A 22,891-nucleotide genomic window follows, 5' to 3' on the forward strand; every position below is an offset into this window, starting at 1 on the left:
GTGCTACTCTCCTCCCTGCCAGCCAGCTCTTACTACTGTCCACAGTGCATCACGTGGCACTCCATTGGTGATTTAAAGGGCCTGAGGATCTGGTTGCTGATGTAGTAGCATCAGTGTTAGTTAGGAGCACCAGGTCATTCTGAATCACTGGGCTTTGTGGCAATTGTTTCTTTCCCCACCCCCAGTTTCTGTGGCAGAATTAGTACCAGAGCCCATGCACTCCAGCACCACTTCTCAGTCGACCTCTAGGCTTTGACTACACTAGAAGCATCTGACAACAGACGTTTCTGTCAGAAGAGATTTTCCGACAAGACATCTGTCAAGAGTGTGGCCAAATAATAAAGCAGATCTAAAGGATGCTGGGCTGCTCTCTTGACAACCGGCAGCACAGCAGGTATGGCTGCCCAATGTCCTGGAAGAATCTGTTGACAAAGGCACTCTTCTTCACCTGGGAGATGCAAAAGGTTGTTGGCAGAAGTGCCATGTTTTGTCAACAAACTGTCAACAAAATGATTTTTGTATGTGGACGTGCGGCGAGTTTTGTTGACAAAACTCCAGTTTCATCAAAAAAACTTGCTTGTGTAGCCATAGTCCTACTGTCTCCCCCAAAGATACATCACATCCTATGAGAAGGAAAGAATTGGGTCACCTTGGGAGGCAGGTACACATACCAAGAAGGGAGAATCACCACAGTAACGGGCAGCTAACAGGCTCGGAACCGACTGGCTCACCAGCAGTATAATGGAAAGGGACCTAGTGGTTATGATGGATGAAAGGCTGGATATCAGTAAACAGTGTGCCCTTGTAGCCAAGAAAGCTAACGGCATACTGGGGGGCATTAGGAGGAGCATTTCAAGCAGATCTAGAGAAGTAGTAATTCCCCTCTATTTGGCACTGGTGAGGCCACATCTGGAATATTGTGTCCAGTTTTGGGCCTCCCAGTATAAAAAGGATGTGGATTTGCTGGAGCAGGTTCAGTGGAGGGCAACAAAAATGATTATGGGTCTGGAGCACAAGACTTAAAGGTGATTTAATAGCAGCCTTCAACTTCCTGGAGGGGAGCTCTAAAGAGGAGGGTGAGAAAATGTTCTCAATGGTGTTAGATGGCAAAACAAGGAGTAATGGTCTGAAGTTGAAGAGGGAGAGGTGTACATTAGATATTAGGAAAAACTACTTCACCAGAAGGGTGGTGCAGCATTGGAATGCATTGCCTAGAGAGGGGGTGGATTCTCCATCCCTCGAGGTTTTTAAGTCCCGGCTGGACAAGGTCCTGGCTAGGATGACTTAGTTGGGGGTTGATCCTTCTTAAAGCGGGGGGCTGGACTAGATGACCTCCTGAGGTCCCTTCCAGCCCTATGATTCTATGGCCGTGTCTACACTAGCCCCAAACTTCAAAATGGCCATTCAAATGGCCATTTCGAAGTTTACTAATGAAGCGCTGAAATGCATATTCAGCGCTTCATTAGCACGTGGGCGGCCACGGCCCTTCGAAATTGACGCAGCTCACCCCGACGGGGCTCCTTTTCGAAAGGACCCCGCCTACTTAGAAGTCCCCTTATGCCCATGAGCAGATAGGAATAAGGGGCCTTCGAAGTAGGCGGGGTCCTTTTGAAAAGGAGCCCTGTCAGGACGAACCGCACGGCGGCAAGCCGCATCAATTTCGAAGCACCATGGCCGCCCACATGCTAATGAAGCGCTGAATATGCATTTCAGCGCTTCATTAGTAAACTTCGAAATGGCCATTTGAATGGCCATTTTGAAGTTTGGGGCTAGTGTAGACGTAGCCTATGATTCTAACTAAGGATTGCAAGATTGCCTGTCACAGCCAGAGTTTCCAGTCTAAGGAATCTTTTATCAGTGTTGTTTCATGGGCTAATCCCCAGTGGTTTTGGATGGCTCTCCTGCAGTGGAAATATACTATGCTATTCATTGTGACCCTGTTGCTTTGCTTTTTTGCACAGTGCTGTATAAATACTGCTTCAGAAGGTCATGTAAATCAAGTTCACTGCCTCCCCCCATCAATTCTTCATGACTTCCTCAAAAAAAATCATATTTGTCAATCCCTAAATGCTTATTAATTCACACTTATGATGCTTTTGCCCACCTTTCATTGCATCTTCCCAATAAGCCTTCTTAAACAGATGTCACGTCAGCTTTCTTTTGTCCATCATTTCTTTTGTTGTTTCCAATGAGTTTTTAAACTCTAAAATGAGAGACAGAGATGTAATCCTAACCAACAATTACTGCTCCAAAGCACACTGACAAGTGGTAATTCCACATTTTATTCTACACAGTATATTCATGTTATTGAGGGCTATATCCTTATTTAAATGTAGGGAGTTTTCACCATGTGTCTCATAAGTGTTGTGCTATGTGTGATATTTGTGCCGGCACTTCAACACATCAAATAGAGAATATATTGAATACTGTAGATGAGTGTCTGATGTTGGGAAGACTGAAGCAGGCAGCCTTTAAAATTGAATCATCACATTGTTTTCACATTTTTCCCCCTTTTAATATTGTTTGCTTATTTTGCTAATAGAGCTGCACCAAATTAAAAAATAAAACCCCTCCTTCGCCACTGAAAAATCAGATTGACAATGAAGTTACAGGTTTGCTTTTTGTTTAGATTTTTCATGAAATGAAAATATTTTTCCCCATCAGAAAAAAAAAAAAAAAAGGAAAACATTGAAAATTCCCTGTGACATGAGCAGTGCATGAAAATCCAGGCCTGTACTCAGGAGGTGGTATTTTGTACCTCTCTCAGTGAAAAACTGTCTTTTGTAACAGAAATGGCAAATATTTCACCCTGGAGCAGATACACAAATGTCTGTGAAAATATCAGGTTTCACACATGAATACGCTCAACATGAAAACTGGCAGATTAGTTTCAGAGACTGCTAGTGGCCTGATGAGCCAAAGTGAAGCCACGCAGGGAAAAATAGCATTTTGTTGTTGGGGGGAGAGAAGCAAAACTTTTGGACCTCATTATTTTTCCATCTAGCTGAATTGTAGGTCAAGCCTTGCCTTAAAGTGAATAACATAATTTATTTGTGAGAGTCTTTGAATAATTCAGGACCTGGAGTGACTGATCTTAATTGTTTCAGCTATGCCTTGGCTAAAAGTACAGCATTACATTAAAAGTTCCATTGTTGTTAAACATGTAGTTCAATTGCAGGAATGAACCACTGTGTTTCACTGGCAGTCTGCATCTCTGTACTGAACAATCAAAAAGGGACAGGGCTGAGAAAGTCTTTTCCTGTATGAAGTATTGTGCTACAACATTTCTATCAGAAAAATGATCTTTTCTAAGGTCGAAGAAGATCTAGGCATGATATCTTGTCCTCGCTGTGATTATGTTCATTAGGTTGAGGATTACACTGGGACCTGAGCTTATAGATAGAGCTGGATGGAGAAAGGCAATTCCATTTCATGAAAAATTTAGATATTTCAAAAATTGATTGTGTTTTAATTCGGAACAAAATCTAAACATTCTCTGCAAAATGGAATGGAGTCCTGTCTCCAGGGCAGTTCTCCTGGCTGCCTTAGGGCTCCGGATTCTTAAAGCTCTGCTTCTCATGCAATCTGTATGGCAACCAGGTAGGTTTTTGATGGAAAGCTAGCTGGATTCAGTTTGAACTTGGTTGAAATTGAACTCTTTCTGCAAAGTTTTTTTTTACTCTCAATTGACTGGCTGTCGTTCAATCAAGATCTTAGGATGTGTCTACATAGCAAAGTTACTCAGGAATAATGGCTGCTATTCCAAAATAACTCTGAATGCCTACACCACAAAACTGCTATTTTGAAATAATTTGGAAATAGTGGACAGCTTATTTTGAGTTCTGTAAACCTCAATTCTAGGAGGACTAGCACCTATTTTGAAATTGGTATTTCAAAATAGAAGATGAATAGAGAGGGAATAGGGAGTATTTCAAAATATGGGGCCTCCAACACCACCTAGGGTGCCCTGTTAGCCAATCAGTGTGTCTGTTCTATTTCTAAATAGCTGAGCACTATTTCAATATGCATGTTGTTTGTAGCTGTGGTATTTCAAAATAACCTGTTCCAGATAATCTCTTCCGGAATAGCTTATTCTGAAACAATGCTGCTGTGTAGACATAGCCTTAGTTCGCAGGCTATTATCTCTTAACTCAGAAAATAAATAGTCTCTAATGATTGTCATTTACTCTGATGAGCAGAAGTCTTTCTGACCAATCAAATCACATTCACACAGGAACCTACATGGACATACCTGCCAAGTTCAAGAATGAGAGTATCTTCTTTAAAGGTTTATTCTGTAAAATTGATTAGCATTTTAAAGAAGCTATGTGGTTACTCATCAAGTGCAAAGAGATGGGCTTATCCATGCCCCATATAGATTTAAACATGAGGGTTTCTCTCTATTCCTTCTGTTTTTTATAGGCCGCCCTCCTGAAGAATCACAGCTGCTCCCCATTCTCTCTTTGGATTACTCCTGCAGGTCAGATTCTTTTCTGAGAGCTTTTGTATCATTGTATTGTGATGCTGGACAAGGTTTTCTCTCTCCTAAATTGCCGATACCTAATTATCTACCACTAGTCTGAGGTGTTTCAAGTGGCTTTTTTTCCCTGCAGAAAGCAGTTGACAATCTTATTGTGTCCGTCCTTTTCAATGGTAATCATGTAATCACACAAAGGGTATTGACTAAAATTATCTTTAGGGCCCAATCCTGCTTTCACTGAAATTATTTTCATATTATGTTCACTACATTTGTATATGGTTGGTCTGAAAATAAAACTGTGCACATTTTTAGACTATCACAGTTCTTGCTGAGAAAGCAAGTGCAGTATTTATGAGGTTCCCAGTGCAAGATTTATGAAATTATGATACTGGGGAAAAATAGCAAGAGTAAAAATTATGGCTTTAACTTCAGTTTTCCAAAAGACTAGGAAAAAGAAACTATTGGATCTGATTCTCCTCTCTCATCAATCATATACTAGTATGATTCATTTAACATCAGTAGAATTACTCTTGATTTACACCAGCATTACTGAGAGGTGAGCTTTACTGTCTGTCTGACAAGACTGATGTAGTGCATAATATTGTCACAGTTGGTCATATTCTATATAATGACTTGACTGGGGCTTCTAGGCACAACTATAATATACCATGGGTTGGAGGCAGGCTGACCTGTTCTCCTGGCAGCTTCATGCTAATGAGCAGTCTCTCAATAATCACAGAACTAATTAGCATAGCCACGCGAGACCTCCCTGCTAGCAGAGGCTGTTGCCGGCATTAAACAGGCTGTGTAGACCTGCATTTGCTAGCAAAAATCCCCTCTGTTGCCAGCTCCTTATGCCTGAGAGGCTTTTAGCTGGCAGAGGCAGGTCTACACAGCCTGTTTAATGCCAGCAGCAGCCCCTGCTGGCACGGAGCTCTCACGTGGCTATGGTATTTAGCCCTGGGATTATGCTAATGAGCATCTATTTGCAATTGCAAGACTGCTCAATTGCATAAATTTCCATGAGAACAGGTCAGTGTAGTGTCCCTACACTGCTGAATTTATAATCCAAGCAGACAAGATTTTTTTAAAGGAGGGGCAATTATTACTTCCCCTCTTTACAGCAATAGCTCTGAGACATGCCTAAACTCACATAACAGTGCCTCAACAATAAGCCATCTTCCTCTCATTTTGTGCCTAAGTACTCCCCTCTTGCAGAAAAATACACAGAGTTGAGGGTGAGAAAATCATGAAATTCTGGGAGAGTCTATAAGATTCCATTTTGGAGGGAGGAAATGGTCACCTGATTGTGAGAAGAGCTTTAAGCTATTTCTGAAGATGCTAGGAAAGTGGCACAATGGGACACATTCCCCAGGGCCAATTTCTTGATTGTGCTTTCCTTGGAAAAGCCGTTGACTGGCACACTACATTGCATTTCCAAGCAGGCAGCAGCTGCAAAGGGGAATTGGTACAGCTTCTAGTAGCATTAACTCAAGTACCTGGATTTCCACTGCAAAGCAGCCACTGTTTGTTGTATTTGAAAGGAGTAGATTCATGTAAAGGAATTATTTCCTGGCATCATCACCATAAGCTCAGCCCATCCTCCCAAAGCAAGGCCCTTCCATCCATTCTTAAGAGGAAGACTCTCTAGGAGTAGGAAGCAGGAGAAAGTGTGTTGGTGAGCTGCATATCCTTCCTCATCTGTGTATTTTCAGGTATTCTTGTCTGTTTCTTACTCTTGGTCTTAGATTCATGTTCTGGTTTTTGTTGGTTTTAATTTTCTTTATGCCCATAACGTTTTCCATTTAATGTTTATGGGGATGAGATACCAGAATAATATCAAGATGAAACAGAGTCAACTGATTGAAGTTGAAGAACCTTACCTAAAATGAAATTAAAAATCAGAGCTTCAGCTCTGCTGGCTTGTTTATTCCATTAGGTTACTTCTTTATAACTACTGTTTTTATCAGAATATAATTGGATCCAAGTAAATAAAGCTCAAGTCCAAATGTAATATTAGAGGGTTCTTTTATCTCATTGGAATCAACATTCTTCAAAGCCCTAACTTGGCCTGAACAGTAACTGTGGGATTTTCTAAAGCATTCAGTATTGGCCTACCTCTTCTCAGTAGTCATTGGCCTCAGTGCTTCTGTGGGAGTAAAGATAGGCTAATGCCCAATGCTTTACACAAACATCACTCTACTGCAACCATCCTATCGGTAAAGCAGGGCCTTATCTCGCATCTTATACCCTAAGCACTATGCTGTTTTACACCTGCTTAGGAACTAGCCCTAAATTCTTTTGTGCAATTCATAATAGAAATGGTGACTTGTCTCCATTTCCATGTAACAATGGTTTTTGTGCGGTCATGGAAAAGATATGAAATAGCTACACTTCCCAGGCACACAAAGTGCAAATATTTTGGAAAAGAAAGCATTGTTTTGTCAAAATGATGAGTGTATACCATCATTACACCCCTTCCTTAGATTTTATAATTAAAAAGGTTATCAAGATATGGGTGGAGTAAAAGCACTAAAGAGATTAACAGGATACCTGCATATATAGCAACAGACATCTGTTGGGCCAAAGGTTACAAAACTAATGGTGATGGGGAACTTTAAATGGACAAAGATGTCAATCTAGGGTGACCATACCCCCCTGTCCCATATTTGGGACGGGACGCCCTATGTCCCAAATATGGGACAGGGAAGTATGGTCGCCCTAGATTGACATCTTTGTCCATTTAAAGTTCCCCATCACCATTAGTTTTGTAACCTTTGGCCTGACAGATGTCTCAAATATGAGACGGCAATATGGTGGGGAGGAATGGCTCCTCCTGGCTCCACCAAGCCCCAGAGAGCCAGGAAGGGGGAGGTACTAATGGCACGTGCCAGGACAGTAGTAGCTGCGCACAGTCCGCCTGCTTTCCTGAGGCTCAGGGAGGAGACTCCCACCAGCAGCTGTGCCTGTGCAGATGCTGGTGGAAAAGGTCAGTGTGGCAGGGGGTGGCCCAAATACGGACCAATGAGTCCCTTATTTTTTAAAAGTTGGAATAACTTTTTGATGTCCCAAATACGGGACCATCCTGTCCAATGTGGGATGGATGGTCACCCTATGTCAACCACATTCTGTGAAAAGGGCCACTTTGTGGGCTAAACTGTCACCTGGGTTACATCCAGTGGATTTATGCTGATTTAGATCAGCTGAGCATCTGTCTCAGTATTTTAAACTATTGTATTCAGTGTTTGTTTTTGGTTCCAGGATATTAGACAAGGTGGATGACACTATCTTTTATTGGACCAACTTCTGCTGCTGAGAGAGAGAAGCTTTCACAAATAACAAGCAGTCCTGTGACACCTTAGAGACTAACAAATGTATTAGGTCATGAGCTTTCTTGTGTAAAACCCTCCTCAGATGAATGGAGTGTGGAAAAAAGCTTTCACGGTTACACAGGTCTGGGGAAGAGCTCTGTGTAATCCTGAAAGTTTGTCTCTCTCACCAGTGAAAGCTGGTCCAATAGAAGATATTACCCAACATGTTTTCCTGGTTTAAATTAGGATATATTGGCTTAACATACAAAATTAAGGGTCAGTTCCCCTAAGCCCAGTGATTAAAAGGGGTCTGGCATCCAAGGCCCTGCATCTTCCAGGGGCCCTGGAGCTGACAGCCCCCATTGTCCAGGACTTGGTGAAGTCTGTCACCTGCCTTTGCTTTTGTCCCCACTAATTGCAAACTAAGATGCACCTGCAGACCCTGCTCTCTCACTAACAGTATCCCAATACATATAAATCTAGTCCCATTTGAAACAGTACAGCATTAACATGCATTTGTTGACATTTGCCATCAGAGTCCATACAAGTCTGCAAGTCAATTAGAAAATACATGCCAGCTACAGTGAGCAAAGACATAACTACACTAGCCCCAAATATGTGGTAAATTAGTAGCTTAAACCTGCCGGGTGAGTGTTAGTACCATTTTAACACATGAACAATATGTTTCCCCACATCACACAAACTTGTTGGCAACTTGTAAGGGATAACGGTTCAGGTTCCACAAACATGCTGCAAAAACTCAGAAAAATGTATCTATGTACCTACAGGCTGAACCTCTCTAATTTGGCACTTTCTTGTCCCTCAATGTCTGTAGTCTGCCGCGATTTTAGTTAGCTGGATGCCACTTATAATGAGTGTGGCTAAGTTTCCCATGGTCCCATAAAGTTTTTTTTCCAGACACCCATCCTAGCTCTCAGTGCTCTGTGCTGTTGTTCAGCTGTAATAACACTGTATTCCTAAGTGTCTTCTAAGAGCCCAGTAAACAGTGGAAGTGTTGGTAATGCTCTTAGAAAATATTGACCTCCCATAGTTCAGCAAATCCCCTTGTTGGGCACCAATCAGGTCCTGAGGGTGCCAGACTAGAGAGGTTCAACCTGTATTAGCAGTTTGATGGAATATTTAAAAAAATGCCCCTCTCATTGTGGAGTTAAAAGGTAGCCCTGGACAAAAGCAACTGAAATGTACTTGACATCATCCCTTAAAAAAGTACACCTCACCAAAGACCCAAATGGGGAAATAATCTTTTAATCACTGTTGAATATGTGATGGTGTTTCTGCCATCCCAAATATTTCAAGTATCTTCTGCTTTCTGATAAGTGCCTGACAGTTAAGCGTGATGACAGCTGGAGAGATTCTGAATAGGCCTAACTGATTGCAACTTCATTGTGCTCTCAGCTCATTATTCTGGCTTGTTTTGTTAGAATTATAGTGTTGGACAAAGGAACCATGAGTCTATGTGCTGATGAAATAAATGTTTGTCATAAATCTGTAGCGCGAAAGAAGCACTATCTAGACATAAAATTGTTTGCCATAGTTCCATATAGCTATATCTCTGGGTTATTACAAGATGTTTATCTTTATTATTTAGCAGCTTGATTACAATTACAGAGCTAAACCCTGCACTGCTGGTCCACAGGAAGAAGAAAAAGGTTGTGCACAAATATGGGTTTTTGTGCAAGTGTACAGCAGGATGGGCTATTGGCATAGCTCTCAAGATGGTTTAGGCAGACATGTCTGTTTAATTGGCTAGATTGTATTAGATGACCACAAGTGGTTGGAGAGTAAAGGGAATATAGTTGGTCAAAAAATTGGCAAATCTGTGTTCTGCTGTCCTTCAAATGCAAGCCAACATAATAGCAGCAAACACATGGCTGCCATGGAAAAGGAAAATTCTGCAGTACCTCATTATGTAGCATCCTGTCCAATGATGGCAGGATTTAGATCTTTTATATCATCCACACATTGTAGCATATCGGGGCACTGAATTGTTATTGAATTCATGTTCACGCTGTGCTAATGTTTAGGTGTCAGCATTCCAACACAGCAAACAATGAGACATATGCACAATTTTAGGTGTGTAAGTCTACCCTAATCAGAAAGACATTCAAGCATGAACTTAACTTTACACAGAGGTCTACAGGACTAGTGTCATTGAAGTGAATAGAACTAGTCACATGTTTACACTGAGGTCGCTGTCAGGATTCGACCCATGGATACAAATATATTGTTCAGTAATAAAACTGGGGGCACTATGGAGGATATGACTTAGGACATTGACCATTCAAGACTGCATCTATTGATTTACTAGGTTAGCATTTACAGCTCTCATTATGTAAGTACCTTGACAAAAAGGAAATTGTTATATGTCAGAGAGGGGAAATAATGTCAAAATATTTAGACAAAGTCATAAGCTAATGAGCAAAGAGTTGTGCCCATTCTTTGTTTCTAACTATGTAAGAAGCATCATGTTAAAAAGATCAGACTTAGAACTGAAGAAGAGTTGTTTAAATATACATAGTTTGATTTATGTTCTCCTCCTCTGGAAAAAGTGTGGAACAATGCAACTTTTTTTATGTTAAAGTGACACTTGGAGACAAGGAACAGTTTGATATTAATTTAACTTCTGCTTTGAAACAACATATCTTCAAAATAAAAAAACCTCAAAAAACTCTAATCAATTTTTCTGTAACTAGGGTATAATTAGTCTAAAAATTACTTTTTCTAACACATGGAACTGCAATTTTTCATCCTGCTGACAATAAACCTGATAACTTTTTGTGTCATAAATCATGTGACAATTACTTTTTCTTTTATTTTTTTTTAAATTAGAATAAGGTGTATGTTGGTACTTCATTTTGAACATGTCAACTTAGGGTGTTCTACTGATGATACACTTAACTTTTTAAATTCAGTGAAATACATAAATGCATCCCATATGCATTAAATTAATCTATGCACAGGTATGTTTAATGATATGTACTTTTTTCACTCATTCAGCATTTCCTTGAGGGCTTCTGTAAAAATAAATAAATTAGTGTGGTTTGAATAGATCAGAACTAACAGTTTATGGTCCTTTGCTTTTCTTTGGGAATTAATTTAAATGGATTTTGCTATAGGGTTTTTCCTCTGTTCAGCTATTGCTTTATAACTTTTTTTTTTTTTTTAAACTTTTAGACTGCATCTTTCTGCAGTAAGAGATAGGTGGTTACATGATGGGATGGACCAGGACCTGAAGCCCCCTGATGGAGGCCTGTGGCCTTGTCACACCCAGCAAATCCTAGAGAAGTCCTCCAGGGGGAGCTAGAATATCTGCAGGAGAAAGTGGCCAGTCAGGGGCAAGGAAGGCTGTACAGAAAAGCTGCAGAACCAGAGTCAGCTCCGTGCTGTTGGAGAGCTCAGTGAAGAGAAGATCAGAGGTGGCTGACTGGCTGAGGGAGCTGAACCACCATGGAGTGTTTCAAGTGGAGCTCTGGTGAGAGACCATGGACTATGAATAGACACTGACAGACGGTGGTAGAGACCTGAGGTAAGGGCGAGGACATTGTGTCCAGCAGGGACCTGGAGGAACCACTTTCTGTCTGCGTGGGAAATAGACTAAGACCACAGAGAGAGAAGGGTCTGGAAGGGTATTGTTGATTCACATAGGGTGTGACTTGGTAGAGAGCTAAGTAGACACAAAGACTGTTAAATTGAGGCAGAGTTGGTACGTGCACTTGACCAGACAGGGGACACATTCTAAACATTTAAAATTTTTATTGAATTTATGGAACTTTAGCAAGAGGGCTCAGTTAGCTCTATGTTTGTGTAACCTGAGAGGCACTGAGACCATTGAAAAGGGAGAGAGTAGTCTCTGCTTTAAGCTCATGCAGTAAAGCATATGGTTTTAGCCCCAAAGGCGCAGATCCATTCCCTCCCGCCGATGACCAGGTCTGTTATCCTCACATATGTATGTTGTGAGTAATGGTGCGATATACTTCTCCATTCAGCTAGACCTAACAAGCAGTAGGCAATGATGCCTTGTGGGTATCCTCCCAAGCCAGTGCCTTATAATCACCAGTCTAGTTGCAATACTTGTCATAGCATTTATGTACTCTGTGGTTTGATATGAGATTGAAGGGAGAAACAAGCAATTGAACAGCCAAATAAAAATATAAATGCAGAAGACTGCTTACGTTTTATGCTCCCATAATGCCCTCTTTTGCATCATCTCCCTGTTCTCCTTCCCTTCCAACCACTCCCATATTTTTTACTAATGTTCCACATTTATATCCATTTGAAAATTAAAATTCATTGTTTCCCACATAGATATTAAGGCAAGAAGAGATCATTCTAATCATGGTCTGACTTTCTACATATGTCACAATATCTCATCTGCTATTTTCTCCTTTTCATTTGTCTACTCGCTTTATTCTGTAATGTTTAATAGATGTTTAGGCAAATTTATGATTCTGATGGGTTTCAAATTGCGAATCCAGCATTCCAGGTAACTTCACAGAAAGCAGATAGGCAACTTTATGTAAACAAATTCTGGGTGAGGGAATGTCTCTGAATATCAAGCCTCTTCAAGGCACGTGAAATTTTATTCTGGAAAACTGTTGCTCCTAAAATCACTAGTCACTTTCTGAAAATGTAAGACAAAGGGGCCACTTTAGATCTCAAGAACTACTGAAGCTGTCAGGTGCTACATAAGCTGTAAAAATCTAGTCCATAAAATAAGTCTGCCTTTTAACCTTTTGCATATACTTTAAAAAACTTATAAATTTAATAGAAGCTATAAAAAATGCTTTGTCAATAGGACTTTTCTGAATAGATTCCATTTGTCCTGTATTTGACCACCAGCTTCCTGTAAACTTAGTGAGGATTGTTTCTGTTTATTTTAAACTTGGAATATTCATGGGGTTTTTGTGTTTGTTTCTTTCTTTTAATCACGAAGATGACCCCATGGCAAAGGCAAACATCTGTGGCAGAGCTCACTCTCATGGGTGGCTTCTAAGCCAAAAAATTTATTACAACAAGTAAATATGACAGCACAAAAGGGATGTTTTATTTAATGGTGATTCACCTCATTTAATGGCATTTTTATGAAGAAAATGATCTCCAATTAAAAACCACTTTGACTTGATAAATTCTGGTATGGCATATTGTGGAAAAGGAAATATGCTACCACCTAGACATGCACAGTGTGTAGAAGCCACTTTCTGCAGTGTGTACTGGGCTAGACCTAGATTTGGACTATGTGCACCCTCATGAAAGGCAGAAGGAGAAACCTTCTACCCCTTTTCCTTCAACACATTTACCTTGATGTTGGCTAAAACTGTGTCATGGTCAGTAATGCTGTTCTCCAGCTCCTGGTGCCTTCCTTGGGTGGAGTGGATGATGGGTGGGGAAATTATTCATAACAACTCCATAATAATTGGTCAGAGTACCCAGGTCAGTGTGTGACTAGCTGTAGTTCACTGCTGCTATTGCCTAGCAATAGATGACTTTCCTTCTAGAACAAGGAAGAAGCAATAGTAGGCACTGTGAGTCAAGGAAAATCTCTGAGGGCGTAACTACTTGGTGAGGTTTCATTTGCACCAATAAAAGATGATGCACATTGAAAATGTGTCTGTACACATACCACAAACTTAAAATGGGCTGACTCCTTATATGCTGAAAATTCTGTACCCGGCTTTCAAAGTAGAGTAAATTTACTTTGAATTGAGTTAGTGCAGACTATTTGTCATGCATATGCAATGTCTCTGGCTATTAATTTGACAGTACTTTTACTGGTATCTCAGGCTGTCTTGTGTCTCTGTCCAACTGTTTACTGATGTGCCCATCACTGCTCTGGGTCAAATTGACTACTTGTCCCCTTCCCCTCTTAAAGCCAGGTATGGGTCCTGGATCATTGTGTTTGGTCCTGATTTTGACATATCAGCATTGCAGTGATATTATTCCAACAGTGTTATACCATGCCTCAAGTGGCCACGTGGATCTCCTTATCATATGAGATGCACCGGTATAGCAATCTCTTGTAAAGAGCCACTGAAATGAATTTGTTGGGTATGCTGCTTGGCAGATACCTGAGATGAGTCACAACCAGAACACAGATGAGTTTTGTGTAAAGAGCTCAAGAATTTACAAGAAAATTAGGGAAAGCAGAACTAAGTCTGGTGAGTCCCATTTGCCCTGTCCACTCTGAAAAGCTGAGCAGAGTTTTTGGTGGCATGGCATTACAGAACTCAAGAACGTTGTTTTTTCCTCCTTGACACAAAGGAGACTCTGGCATGCAAGAAGTCAATATGGGAATAGAACAGCAAAGAGATCAACTCAGAATATAAGACCCTGAAGCCAGAAGCCAACTTAATTTCAGCTTCAAACGTAGCCTGAGACACTAAAAGAACATCTTCTCAAGGGACTCTACGCATATATATCTTTATAATTTGATTATGCTTTATTGCTATACTACTTACTGTTTCAGGCTGCAATGACTACTGTCTTTCTGAGGGAATGTGAGCCTTCCAAGTCTGCCTCTTTCTCTCGTTCAGTGACTGTTAGCCATCTTTCTTCCAACCTCCCAGACTTGTTTTCAAAATGGTAGCCTGGCTGAGTAATCTCAAGCAGACTCTTGCCAAACCCATGCTGTGGAGGCACATACCTGTCTGTCTACTTCCTTTTCCAACTCTGCGTCTCTCCTGCCCACTGAACATATTCCATCCTTGTTCCATTTTCATGGCACCTGCACGGCCGAGACTCAAGCCCATGCTGCCATCCAGATTTAAATAACAAAACTGGCTCTCAGTGTTCTGTGCTGTTGTTTAGCTGTAGTTTACCCCTAAATGCTTCTAAGAGCCCAGCAAGCAGTGAATGTGTTGGTAATGCAAAGCTTTTGGTACGGTCTCCCACAATATTCTTGTCAGCAAGTTAAATGGATGGTAAGATGGATAGAAACCTGGCTAGAAGGTCGGGCCCAGCGGTTAGTGATCAACAGCTCGATGTCAGGATGGCGGTCGGTTTCTAGTGGGGTGCCCCAAGGTTCGGTTTTGGGTCCTGTTCTGTTCAACATATTTATCAATAACCTGGATGAGGGGTTGGATTGCACCCTCAGCAAGTTTGCGGATGACACTAAGCTAGGGGGAGAGGTAGATATGCTGGAGTGTGGGGATAGGGTCCAGAGTGACTGAGACAAATTGGAAGACTGGGCTGCAAGAAATCTGATGAGGTTTAATAAGGACAAGTGCTGAGTCCTGCACTTGGGCCGGACGAATCCCGAGCATTGTTACAGGCTGAGGTCCGACTGGCTCGGTAGTAGTTCTGCAGAAAAGGACCTGGGAGTTTTAGTGGATGAGAAGCTGGACATGAGTCAACAGTGTGCCGTTGTAGGCAAGAAGGCTAATGGCATATTAGGTTGCATCAAGAGGAGCATTACCAGTACATCCAGAGAAGTGATTATTCCTCTTTATTCGCCTTTGGTGAGGCCGCATCTGGAGTACTCTGTCCAGTTCTGGGCCCCCAATTATAGGAAGGATGTGGATACACTGGAGAGAGTCCAGCAGAGGGTGACCAAAATAATTAGGGGGCTGGAGGATATGACCTATGAAGAAAGGTTGAGGGAATTGGGACTGTTTAGTCTGCAGAAGAGAAGACTGAGGGGGGACTTGATAACAGCCTTCAACTTACTGAAGGGAGGTTGCAAAGAGGCTGGAGAGAGGCTGTTCACAGTGGTCACAAATGGCAGAACACAAAACAATGGTCTCAAGTTGTGGTTGGGAAGGCCCAGGTTGAATATTAGGAAAAACTTTTTCACTAGGAGGGTGGTGAAGCACTGGAATGGTCTATCCAAGGAAGTAGTGGAGTCTCCATCCCTGGAGGTGTTTAAGTCTCACCTCAACAAAGCCCTGGCTGGGCTGATCTGATGGGTTTTGTCCTGCCTAGGGCAGGGGGCTAGACTTGATGGCTTTTTAGGTCTCTTCCAGTTCTATTATTATTGTTATATGCTGCCAGGCAATATTGACTTCCCGTGATTTGGCAAATTCTTTTGTCCAGAACTAGTCGGGTCCCAATTAGAGAGCTTCAACCTGTATTACATGCTATTATCATAGAATCCTAGGGCTGGAAGAGACCTCAGGAGGTCATTGAGTCCAGCTCCCTGCCTAAAGCAGTATCAACCTTATCTATTCTAACACCCATACCATCAACTCCAGTGTTCAAAATGCAATCTGCTCCCTGTGACAGCAGCTGTGCATCCAATTGTACATGTTCAGGCACCAGCCTCCAACTCGGAATGAATCCATGCCTCACAGTACTGCCCTGGGCGTTTGCATGTTGTAGTGGCCATCTTGCTGGCTGTTTACACCACTGAGCAAGTCTCTGCATCTAAACACCACCAGCCATCATTAAGAACTGAGCCTTTTCCCTTGATGTACCTTTGGCTGAATAAACAATATGTTTGTTTTGAAGAAGCTGATCTGAGGCCTGTCACATTGATATTGGCGAAGAGGGGGCTGCAACCCAGAAGTCTGGTCTAAGCATGTTTCCTCACTATCACAGAAGATTGACATACTTAGGGTCGATCTTCCATGGCTTTGTTTCACACATGCATGAAACGGCCATTTCTGAAATCAACATCAACCCCGGAACTCTTTGTGAGTGGCAGGGATTAAGGAAAGTCAACAGGAAAAATGCTGCAGTCAGACTTGTTCCGTGAGGGCAGCCCTCACCATTGAATTCTAAGTCAATTTTAGCTATGCAATTGGCATAGCTAAAATTATGTATCAGGGCTTGACTTTGTCTAGTATAGACATAGCCTAAGAGTGGAGGAACAACCCGTTTTCACCCATGAGAGGTAATGGCACCAAATTCTGTCACTGGAATGGTGCATTCAGGATGAACTGCAAAAGGGTGCAAGGTGCAGTTCTCTCTGTAACCGTGACTCAGAAAATACCATGCAGGTCATTGACATATTTACATTGTTAAAACTACAAATCAGTGAAAATGTTACAGTTAAGGTCAACTTTTATAAACTTGGGTGACTAAAGTGAGACAAATAGATTCATGCTCAGTCCACACGATTTACCATTAGCTTCTGATTCAGGACCCCCTGAAACCAGGTGATTTATTTCAGTGCTTCACTTCAGGCACACATATGATGAAAAATTCAGGTTCAAACAGCGAATAGGATGTAGAACACAGCCAATCTATTATTTATATACTAGCAATTTTTTTTCTCTTTGGAAAATGAAAAAAAGAAAATGTACATGGTGTATGCAAATGTTCATATTTTGGAAAATGAAGGAAAAAAGGAAGTTTGTGTTAATCAAAATCTCACTGTGATTCAAAGAATACATACAGCTTGCTGGTAGATAACATTTGCAGTCTTTGAAAACAACAACAAGTCTTGTGGCACCCTATAGAATAACAGATATTTTAGAGCATAAGCTTTTGTGGGCAAAGACTTTAAGGTCCATAAGGTGCCACAGGACTTCTTGTTCTTAAAGATACAGACTAACATGACTACCTGTCTGATATTTGCAGTCTTTCTGTATTTTGCAAAAATAAGTAGAGAGGGTAGGTGAGTGTCGGGGTGTGAGAGGGCTGACAGTAGGGAGTGGCTGGTTTCAAAGTTAAAGCAGGAAACTGGAAGAGGTGAGGGGTCAAGGCAGGAGTTGGAGGGTGTTACAGGACAGGTTAAGGGCAGAGGCTTGTTGTATGGTGGGAATGAGGGTGCGTGATGGAGAAGTGAGAACAGAGGTTTGGGTTTGCGAGGCTCAGGGCTGGGAGTGGAGAGAGAAGGTATGTGGTAGGGACTCAGAGCACGTGTTTGGTGTGAGTGAGGGGCATCTGGATAGGGGTTGGGGGTGTAGATGTCACAGCAGGTGTTTTGGTGTGGGGGCAGCTTAGGGCAGGGGTAGAGTGTTTTGGCCAACCCCACCAGTTGCTGTGGGGGAACAGACACCATATATGTGGTTCTTTTCCCTGGACCTGGCTCAGCAGTGGGGGGGTAGAGGAAGGCAGGGCTGTTTCCCCAGCCCTGGCACAGCAATAGTGGTAGGGCCAGGTCAGAACTGGGACCACAACTCTTTTCTGTGGCCCCATCACAGTGGCTGCAGGCAGGGGCAGAGTTAGGGCTGTTTCTCCTGACCCTGAGGAGAGCAGCTGAGCGGACACCTGGCCTGGGGCTGCGATAGTTTCCCAGCCCCAGCATGTGCTTTTGGGGGACAGAGCTGGGGTTTGTGGCTGTAGCATCTCGGGGCAGGGAACTAGTTGCAGAAGGGCAGCAGGGCTACCCCTAAACAGTGCTATGGCTGAGTGCTGTGGGAGAGCTAAGGTAGAGGGGCACTTACCTCTGCTGGCAGGATGGAGAGCCCCATCTCCATGCGGTCAGTTTTTCTGCTTTAGCTGCCCCTATTGGTCACTCTGCAGTAAAGCTGTTCCTTTCACTCATTGCCCCCCGGTGATAAGTGTGAAGTACGTTGTCCCTGCTGTCGGAGCCCCTCCCTTCCCATGTTCTGGGATATCCTGGGATTTCAGCCATTTCCCACTTTCCTGGCCTTAAGTTAGGGTAAGAAGAAGCTGCACACCAAATCTTGTGGTCACAGCTCTTGCACTTTAAGAGGAGTTCTTGAACACATGTAACACTATCAGACAGACGCACTTTAAAACATGCAGTAGATTTTACAACATAATGTAGGTGCTAGAAAAATAGGAACTGAAGGGGTGACAAAACAATCTCAATTATCCAGAGGTCTTATGGGACACTGAGACTCTTCAACTGATCAGAGGTTTGAATGCCTGGGAAAGCCAGCTCAGCAAACTTTGAAGTCTGCACTTTGGCTCTTCTGGTACTGAATACAAATTTCAGTACTTTGCTGAGCCAGCATCCCTGATTACAGACAGCTTGTTGGGAGAGGTTCTCCTTTAAAAATAGATTTCAGTTCCGCGATGGAGATGAAGGGAGATATGCGTGGTGAACCAGCATCACAAATGTTGGCCAGTTCAATAGGTTTTCAGGGCTGACTGCAGGTGGAAGAATTAAACCTGCTTTTAAAAATAAATTTAAGCAAGTGATGCAAGAACCCAGATTGCATCCCACATTAGAGTAGCTTGCTTTACATTCCTAACACAATATTGCCTTCAGAGCTTTCTTGTCTGGAGATTCTTCTAATGCAGGGTATCCTTTGGTGGCACAGATCCACCACAATATCTCTATTACACTCACGTCCATCACTGCTGTTGTGGTCCATGGATTGGCCAGGGCCCCTAACAACTCTGATTCCTGGCTGCTGGAATTGGCCTTTCAGGCCTTGTCTACACAACTTCAGCATGTGAATAACATAGCTGCAGTCAACGTACTCAGGTCAGTTTACCATTTTATCTTCCCTTCAGACGATCTCCCATCAACTTTGCTTACTCTTCTCATTTGGGTGGCTTACCAGAATCAGTGGAAGAGCAATACTATATTAGACATGGTAAATCAACCCCTGCTGGATCGATGACTCTTTGTCAGTCTAGCCCGTGGTGAAGATATGCTTTCAAACATGGATACCTAATTAAAATGGGAAGAATATAACTACATTCAGTGTGGTCTTTGGTTTTGGGTTTTTTTGTTTGTTTGTTTCTTTTTTTTCTTTTTCATTATTAGTTTTGCTATTTTGGAAAGAGTAAAACTAAGGATTTTTGTGTATATTCTTAAGATTTATTTCACCATAAACTTAACATAACAGATTCAGTATCAAGTAAAAACAATATGTCCGAGTGATTCAGAATACAATTTATTCTGTGTTTCATCAGAAGAATAAATCTAATCTTCTGGTTATACCACAGACAGGATAGCTGCTGGGCCAAATTTCTTCAGTTCTACTACCAAAAATACATAGTAACTCCAGATAATGACAAAATCTGGCTCAGTGAATGCTCATTCTTTAGTTTGCACTGGGATTTCTATTATCAATGCTGTATATTTTAAATAACTACAGTATACAGATATATACAGAGTCTATGTTAGTTATTTGTAGTGGAAAACTGTACAGTACAGCAAGAAGAAAAATGACCCATGCTAGAAGCCTGGGGCACATGCATCTTTGCTATCGTTGTAATTTGAAATATACTATTGAAATTGCATATTTATCCATGGTGTCCAACATGTGCATCCATACACATGATCTTCCCTCCTATTCTTTGTGGTGAAGATCAATAAAATAGATTAAATGGACTTTAAGAAATTAGAAAATTAAATTTGTAAAATAAAATAATTCATAAATTATGCACTGCTTTTATTTGATAGACACTGAGTGAAGGGTTTATGTATTTTCCCTGAAAGAGTTGGTGTACATATATGAGGAAATACAAATGTATGCTTTCTTTACTTTTTCTAAAGCAAAAAAATTAAAGAACTTAGAAGCTATGGATCATTAAGAAAAGAAAAAAGAAAGGATGGTATTGTGATAGTCACTGAGATGCATGGGACTTGAGTTCAGTTCTCAACAGTGTATCAGACTTGCTGGATGAGTTATTTAATTTTCCTGTTGCTCAGTTCCCATTCTGAAAAATGAAAATGCCGTCTATGCTGTCCTTATATCATAGGACTGGCATGTCTAGTCCAGACTCCTGCACTCAACTCAGGATTAAGTATATTATATAGACAATTCCTAACAATTCTAACCTGGTCTTAAAAACATCCAGTGATGAAGATTTCACAACCTCCAGAGAATTTATTCCAGTGCTTAATCACTTTGTCAGGTAGTTTTTCCTCATGTCCAACGTTAGCTACCATGTAAGCTCATTGCTCCTTGTCCTATCTTCACATATCAAAAAGAACAATTTTAATTCCTCCTCCTTGTAACAACCTTTTGTGTAGTTGAAAACTGTTACTGTGTACCCTCTCTGTCTTCTTGTCTCCTAACTAAACAAACCTAAGTTTTTCAATCTTCCCTCATAGGTCATGTTTTATAGACCTTTAATTGATTTTGTTGCTCTTCTATGGGCATTCTCCAATTTGTCCACATCTTACCTGAAATGTGGTGCCCAGAGCTGGAGACGCTATTCCACCCGAGTCCTAATCATTGTGTAGTAGATCAGAAGACTTCAACATACCAGGATGATTGTGGTTTTTTTTGCAATTGTGTTACACTTAGATGCACATTTAACTTGTGATCCATGACAGCCCCTTTTCTACAATGCTCCTTTTCTAGGTTGTTTCCCATTTTATATGTATGCAGATGATTGTTTCTTCCCAAGTGGAGTACTTTGCATTTGTCCTTATAGTCTACCTTGCTGAACAAGGTAAACAAAGTGAAACTGCAAAATACATCGTGGAACGGATTGTTAAGTATATGGAGTTTATGCATGTTGTAAGAAACTAATAAAAATGAAATGGACAGTTAACACCTCTGCAGTCAAAGAGTAAAGGAGAGCGAAGGAGCTTCAGATTGTTGTAGTGAAACACTGAGTACATATATTTTGGTGTCTAGCAGAGTTATGGATTTAAGCTCCAAGGCTCATCTTTTGAAGGTGTTGTGCAAATTTCCTGTGCAGATGAGAGATGAGAGGCTGGATATGGAGCAGTGGTTTTCTGAAAAGCAATTGCCCATGGGTGATAAGCTGTTCTTGTATTTCATCATTTTTCTATCTGAGTTTGAGAACATATGATTATTCAATTTCACCCGCATAAATGTTGTTGGGACATTTATTCCACTGCACGAGGTATACCACATGTGATAGGCATCTATAAGACCAAGGGACATTTAAAGGTTCATTGATGGGTATGGACCATTGCAGCTGGAGAAATGTGACTAGTTTCGCATCTGTTGTTCTGGCAGTGTCTGGTGCTGCTTTGAGTTTGTGTGTCCTGATCTGTGTGATGCTGCCTTCTGATGGCCAGGTTTGGGGTTGTGTGAAAGCCAGAAGAGGGGGGATGAGAGAGATTTCTGTCAGAATGTGGTCCCCACTGAGTATCAGTTTGAAGACAACCAATGTGGCTTCCGGTGTGGTAGGCAACACACAGAGGTGCACAATCAGTGTTTTCTTTTTCTTTATTGAAGTAGACTCTCTTGGAGGGGATTAAGGTGGCTTGTTCTATGATGTGACGGAATCAAGGAATACTGGAACTCAAAGGTAGGTCATCAAGTCCCAGCCCCTGCACTCATACAGGGCTAAGCACCATCTGCATCATCCCTGCCAGATATTTATCTAACAAAGTCTTCAATATATCCAGTGATGGAGATTCTACAACCACCCTTGGGAATTTATTCCAGGGCTTAACCACCCTCACAGTTAGGAAGATTTTCTTAATGTTCATCCTAAACCTCCCTTGCTTCAATTTAAGCCCATTGCTTTTTGTGCTATCATCAGAGATCTTAAGGAGAATAATTTTTCTTCCTGCTTCTTGGAACAATCTGTTAGGTACTTGAAAGCTATTATCATATCTCCTCTCACTCTACACTCTTTCCAAACCAAGCACACCTAATTCTTTCAATCATCCTTCATATGTCATGTTTTCTAGACCTTTAATCATTTTTGTTACTCTTCTCTGGACCTTCTCCAATTTCTCCTCCTCCTAATTGGAATGTGGTCCCCAGAAATGGACACAATACTTCAGTTGAGACCTTACCAGCAATCAGCACAGATCTCATTCTCTAATGGAATGTGTTTACTAGGTGAAAGTGTTTCTAAATTTTTTAAGGTATGTATCCTGAACTTTCTCCTCAGAGCATATTCTGTGGTATGAGTCTGTAGATAACGGATTTCTTGGTTTGTCTAGGGTAGATATCTGTAGAAGTGTGGTGAACCATGAATTTCTTGTATGCAATCATCTGTAGGGTTCTATTGATGAAGATGATCATGATGTCCAGGACATATTCTAGAGAGAGCTTGGGTAGATGAAAGTTGCTGAAGCTTACCTGTCCAGAAGTTAATTGCTTGTGTGATTTGGTTTTTGTTGTTGAGGTAGTACTTTTCCAGAAACTATTTCTTGAGATGGCTTATGAAGAAATTGGCATATTGGGAAACCAGTCTAGCTGATAAATGCAAAGTAATGCATATTGGACAACAGAATTCCACCTGTATGTTCAAAATTACAGGATCTAAATTAGCTGTTACC

At 41.5% G+C, this 22,891-nt stretch overlaps 1 protein-coding gene across 11 annotated transcripts in view; it reads left to right on the top strand.

Moving 5' to 3' along the window:
• NRG3 (neuregulin 3) overlaps positions 1–22,891 on the top strand; it is a 1,029,780-nt gene that overhangs the window by 183,342 nt on the left and 823,547 nt on the right. For 6 of the 11 annotated variants that reach the window (XM_075000092.1, XM_075000093.1, XM_075000083.1 and 3 more), the window contains 2 exons: positions 4,423–4,480; positions 10,987–11,284. The exons of 3 other annotated variants lie outside the window; for them this stretch is intronic. The gene's annotated coding sequence lies outside the window, so the exon portion shown is untranslated. The remainder of the gene's footprint in view (positions 1–4,422; positions 4,481–10,986; positions 11,285–22,891) is intronic. 2 more of the 11 variants (XM_075000085.1, XM_075000091.1) reach the window with 1 other exon arrangement.

The sequence above is a fragment of the Carettochelys insculpta genome, chromosome 7 (assembly GCF_033958435.1).
Source record: "Carettochelys insculpta isolate YL-2023 chromosome 7, ASM3395843v1, whole genome shotgun sequence".
NCBI lineage: Eukaryota > Metazoa > Chordata > Testudines > Carettochelyidae > Carettochelys > Carettochelys insculpta.